A 6,120-nucleotide genomic window follows, 5' to 3' on the forward strand; every position below is an offset into this window, starting at 1 on the left:
CAAGAAATCACATTCACCAGAAGATATTGGAATTTGTCCCTGGCTTGACCTTAATAAACGCTGGTAATTTCCTTCTCCTGCTGTGTTTACTGTGTGTTGGATACAATTTCTGGGTGCTGGGCTCTGCAGTTTGGGCTGGAGGTGGTGGAGGCTGTTGAGCCATCTGACCACTGTCTGGTGCTCCCAACTCACTAGCAGGGCACATTTTTGTCTGATGTTGCAGACGCTGAAGAAATGTATAGCAGAAGCAAAGCTGAAGGTTTTAAGATGGATCCAGCACTGCTGGTATTCAAGAGAGAGTCGTAGAAGAGGAGACAAAAGCAGAGAGAGGGAAAAGGAGGGATGGTGAGAGGACAGGTGGAGGGGGGCAATATAAATGAGAAATGTGTGGGACTGGGTGGGAGCCATCCACAGGGACCGAAAGCAGCAAAGCAAGGGGTTAGAAGCAGAGGGAAGAAGCGAGGGCAAGGGGGCATGAGGGGGTCGGGAAGCAATGTGCTGGCAGAGCACCCATGTTTTGGCAGGAATATTCTCCCCATCCCAGCAGTGTCATGCTGCTCCAGAGCTGGGGTGAGCACACTATGCTATCTTGGACCCCAGCCCCACAGCAGCTTTCTCTAGAGTTTTTCTGCATCATCAGGCTGCCAGAGAAGCCCAGAAAAACACCCAAGTAAAGCCTTTGATCAGTCTAGCACACATGTGAGGGAGGGAGCCGGTGGGATCTGCAGTGCTGTGATTTGCCATGGTGCCTGGCAGAGCCAGGTCCAGACACGTGGCCGACTTCATACAGCTCCCATTTGGTCACATAGTCATCACATGAGTGGAGAGGGGAGGGGGACCAAGGAGGGTTCTCAGCTTCACACAGTGTGCCAAGTCCACGTGCTGCACTTGACTGCAACTACCTCAGGCTATCCTCTGCAGGGATGAGGCAGCTTAGCTGCGGGGACACAGGCTGTGTGATGCTACCTGGCTTGCGAGTGCAAGCAGGACAGATCCTGCATTATCTGCCAGTACAGGCATGGCCTCTGAGCCTCAGTCCTGTGGCTTGGGAGCTTTTGGTGATGCTGTATGGTAAGACCAGGAAGAAGACCTGGGAAGGTGACTAAGACAAATCACCTGAGAGACCAGGAGGGGCCAAAGGGACTGCTCTTGCTGGCCAGGCAAGCCCTGAGAAGGGGAAAGGGACCAGCCTGTGGAAGGACCTCCATGGTGAAAGGCAAGGGAGAAATCTCAGCATCCTGCTTTCTAACAACATCTCAGGGGCTTCGCTTTCCTCCAGGAGGGGCCAGAATCATCAGTCCCACACCTTATCCCCACTAAGTTTTCTGTTGGCACCGAAAGAGATGAGCTCACTCATTCAGACCCATTAAACTGAGCTCAAGCCCCTCTGAGTTCCTCAGACGCCTCCACAATCCTGCAACCAGATCTGAGATGCCTCAGCCACAAATCGTTAGATCTGCCACCATCCCAGCTCAATATTTTGTAAACTTTACATGATTGCAACAGCTCTCCTTTTCTTTCATTACATATGGCCTTTAATTAGTGCTGTGTGGCTCCTGACTATGTAACTCTTAACATGAGGCAGATCTGCACCCATAATGCCCTAAGAGCAGGTAAAAGAGGGAAAGCCAGGCAAAAAGTGTTTGGTGAAAGCAGCGACATTGTTAGACACTCCAGACTTCCACACCGAAGCTGGGAAACAGCTACAGACCGTCACGGCAGCAGGAGGTTTTAGAGCGAACACGTTTGCGCTGGATGAGGCAGATGGTTCTCCTTCCAGGGCAGTTCACTCCCCCCCACCCTGCCACCCACAGCCAGACACGCATGGAGATACCCCTCCCAAAAAAGCCCTACAGGCTGACTTTCCAGGCAGAGATGCAAGGTCTGGGTCCTATGGCAGACTCCATCGCCTGGACACCCGGAGGGACCACAGCCGTCTCTAGCAAATTAAAACAGTGAGGGAGCCGAGCTGGGGAGCCCCAGCTGGAGAGAGGAGCCATGTACTGCCAGCCCGCTGCTCACGGGGAGCTGGTTGCTGGCACGAGGCCGTGCCAAGTGCAAAGTTGCTGGAGGCTGTGCAGCCCCGTCAGCGGGGTCCTGAGCCCTGCATGGGCTGCAGAAGCCACTGGTGTCCTCGCTTGTCCCCATGTACAGTGGGACCTCGGCAAGGCAGCTGAAGGCTCTTTCAAAAGTAAAGGGGTTTTGGCCCCAACCTTGTCTTTTGATGCTGTCAGTGTTGTACAGTGGGGCTGGGGGACATCAGGCAGCAAGGGGCTTGCAGAGCTGATGTGCGTGAGCAGAACCACAAACACACACCCCCCCCCACCCCCCCCCCCCCCCTTATTTCTCTTATCTTTCTGTCCCCTCCTTCTGTTTGTATAAATCTTCCCTTATTGCTTTGTCTTGCCGGCTCTTAAAATTCCCAGGTGATGTGGTATTTCTAACCCTCGCTGAAGCTGTTGCGCGCCTCGCTGGATCTCAGCTGCAAGGACACCGCTTTCCCTGCGTGGAGGCCAGCCGAAGCGCTGCACTGGGAATTGTTTTTCTTTTTCCATTCAAGTGTTTGATGTTGCTCTCTGCACTTTGAGACTCCCTTGTCTCCTACGCATGTTTCTAATTTCTCCAGCTCCCTTGCTTCACGGTGGCTGCCACTCCTCTGTGGCCAATGCCTTTCAGAAATGTGTCCAGCATGGCTTGCCCACCTTCCTGGGGATGGACGCTGTGGTTGGTGGCCAGCTCACAGGGTCTCAAGCAGCCTCCAGGCGATATGAATGTATACATAATTTCTTGTGGGTGAGGATTCACTTCACAGCCCAAAGCACTGGAGGGAGAGGGAAATGGCAGTTGGGAGCAGTGATGTGGCACTGCCAGATGCTGCCTGTTCCTGCCCACATGTGGCTGGGCAGTTGCTTGCCCCGATTCTGCTCCTCCTGGCCCCAGCTTGCAAAGGGAGTGGAACAGGTTGGGACTAACTGCTACATGTTGGGATGAAGCTTAAGTAAAACAGGACAGAGAGAAGACCTAGGGGATAAGTGTATTTAGCATGGCAAGTGTCTGCAAGTCCTGGCTCCCATCCCTAAGCTCTGCCTGGTACTAAGCCCCAAATTTGGGGAGCACATGAGCAGGAAGGGCAGACGCTGAGCCCGGCTTGGTGAGGCTCAGGAGCCAGGGGGGAATTCCTGTCTGTCCAGTCCAACTGGTTTCTCAGCTCAAAGGCAGAGGTGAAGAAAAGGCATCCTTGATATAGAGCCAGGTTTAATTAAAGCTGAAGGAGCTTGATTGCTGCTTTCCACTCAGCCATCCCTCCAGACTGATTAGCATCCTGCAGTCTGTGCTTTCAGCTTCTTGCCTTAATTAATGACTCCTTGCTTATATTTTCTTTCCTGCTTGTCATCATTCGGGCTGACTAGCTCAGCTTTAACCCTGCAGAGGCCGGTTTGCCACATCAGCTGAACTGAGCCGTGCTGAGAGCTGGCACGCAGCAGAGGGAACGGGACAGGTGAGAGCAGGTCAGGGCTTTGCAGCTAGTGGCCGGCACCAGCTTCTCTGCAAGCTGGGCACAGCTACCCTCTGTGGAAAGCTGTGTGCTGGTGCCCAGCATCTCCCCAGCATGTGTGCCAGGAGCCTGACTCTGCTGGGAGGTGTCTGCCAGGCAAATCTGGTAGCCCTGGTTGGGAGGTTTCCTTGTCTGCAGATACATGGTGCTGGGGGAGACAGAGAGCTGCTAGGACAGCTCCGAATCCCCTGCCACAGCAAAAGACTGGAGTGCTGCCTGTGTTTCTCCTCGCACTCACAGGAACGGGACCTGGTACAGACCCTCTGCAAGCAGTCAGGACAGCCCTGCAAAGGCAGCTCATGGCAGGACAGCCTTGCCAGCTCGCAGGCAGAGAACTAACAGTGTGACAGAGTTGGTCAGGACACTAGACACTAGTAGGTATAGGGATGTCTGGTTATTTGCTTTTGGGTTTAGCTGCTGGTTCCTAATCCATGAGCAGCCATAGCAGGTTGCCAGCTGATTTAATTCTTCCAAAAAACACATGCTCTCTTCCCCTCTCAGAGCTTTCAGAAAAAAACCCAGAGGAATGCTATTTGCCGTATCTTCTTTATCAGCTTCCTAATCAAAACTGCTGGCTCTTCCACCTAGTCACCCCATGGCCCTGAGGTGCCCAGGGCTGCTCTCCCACGCTGGCCAGGCGCAGTGCATGAAGAAGGCATCTTCCTGCAAGTACCTTTCTGTAATGGAGGAGAAGGGATGTGTCTTACTCATGGAATGAGCGGGGGAAGCAGATGAGAGGGTGGGAGGTTTGCCAGAGATGCTTCATGGAGCTTCTTTAGCAGCGCAGATAATTACAATGATGGATTTGGAGTCTGCTAGAAAGGCAAAGGTGGAGGAAGCAATGGAGTTCAGATGTTGGCTCGGTACCCTGGAGTTTAATTATTTCAGCTGCTGAAAAGTTGAACAGATTCTTGATATTCACACATACTGCAGTGTGCGCTTTGCATTCGATTGCGTGGGTGAGTGGGTACTTCAGAGAAAGGCCTTTTGCTCATAACGTCCAGGCGGCTTTGCTGGGAGGCTTTGTTCAGGGTTGCTGTTCAGCTGTGGGTCCTTGGTGAAACACAAGCAGGTTTTCAGTCTTTGCTTGCTTGGATGAGCCAGATCCTCTGCTTGGCTGGTTTGGGTTGCATCTTACAGCACAGCAGCAGCTGCAGAGCCGGGGAGGCTGCTGCTGGGTTTGGCTGGTGCGGATTCAGCAGATTCACTGCAGAGCCATGCTCTGAATGAGTAGGGGAAATGGAGTGTCTGTGGAGGTGAGGTAGTGGTGAGGGGGAAGCAAGGCCTTGGATCGAGTCCTGGTTGACGTCATGGCTCTGAGGAGTGCAATGTACCACTTGGGAAGTGACCTGGAAGGTGTGTTTGATGGGGTAGTACAAGGGAAATGAGGAGATTGGACTGAGTTTAATGGCAAAATAAATAGCAGAGGGAAACCTACACTGTTTCCATTCTCCATTACTGCAGCAGACACCTCTGGGAGATGCAGAAAGCTGCCACTAACCTCACACCTATCAGTTGTGCAGGGAAATCAGTGGCCTGAGGTGCAAGGGCAGGAGAAAAAGCAGGCTCTAGATCGGGAGCAGCAGAAAAAAAAATACAAGGCCAGTGAACAGCTCTCAGCACAGCATGAAGCCACATTCTCCTCCTCCCTTGGAACCTTTTCTTTCCTTCTTTCCCTCCCCAGGACCTAACTCTATTTCCAGACGCAGCTGCTGACCACGCAGGGTAGTCATGGCATGACTAGCTGACACACAGAAATCTAAAACTTTTCTCAGTCTAGTGCCAACCACACAACGTGGCTCTCAGCAGCCCAGTGCTTCAGCCTTGAGGCAGGAAAGCAGAACTGACTGCAGGGATTCACCAAATGCGATTCTGACACAATACATTTTTTCCCCACTGAAGAACAGATCCCATTTTCTCTCTCTGATCTGGTGTTATCACTAAAGCTGTGGCAAAACTTTCCTGTGAGCCTGCTTGTTTTATCTGCCTCCATTCACTGTGCCAGCCTCCAGGGGACTGCCAGCACTGCCTCACCTCCAACGGAGGGAGCAGTGCCACAAGAGGCAAGGCAATTGCTTCTGGCTGGCTGCAGCACCCCCCTTTCCCCCTCCCTGGGTATACAGTCAGGAGAGGTTATAAAAAACTCCAGCACTAGGCAAGACAAAAGGCCTGAAGAGCTGGACAACAACATCACGTGTGCTCAAGCTAAAAGCTTCGTTCCAAGTCCCAGCTAGATGTATTCCAGTTTTGAGGAAAGCTTCCAGGCTGTGTCTAGTTAGCAGACATCAGCAACTAAGGTAAATGCAGCAACAAAAAGCATTTCAGCTGCCTGCTCTTCAGGTGCCTTAATGGTTTCCTCAGCAACAAGGCTGTTGAGTGCAGCAGCATTGACAGCTGGGTGTATGTGGACACCAAGGCTAGGCTGCAAGAAAGGAAGCAACATGGTTAAGTAAAGACTGGACATGAAGGTTACCCACTCCCCACACAGGGACCACCCTGGAAATTCTCTGCCATGCCCTGATGTCCCTCCCCAGCCCCTCAGTCCCTTCCTATCTCTTCACAGC

Source organism: Falco naumanni, chromosome 5 (assembly GCF_017639655.2).
Source record: "Falco naumanni isolate bFalNau1 chromosome 5, bFalNau1.pat, whole genome shotgun sequence".
Lineage (NCBI taxonomy): Eukaryota > Metazoa > Chordata > Aves > Falconiformes > Falconidae > Falco > Falco naumanni.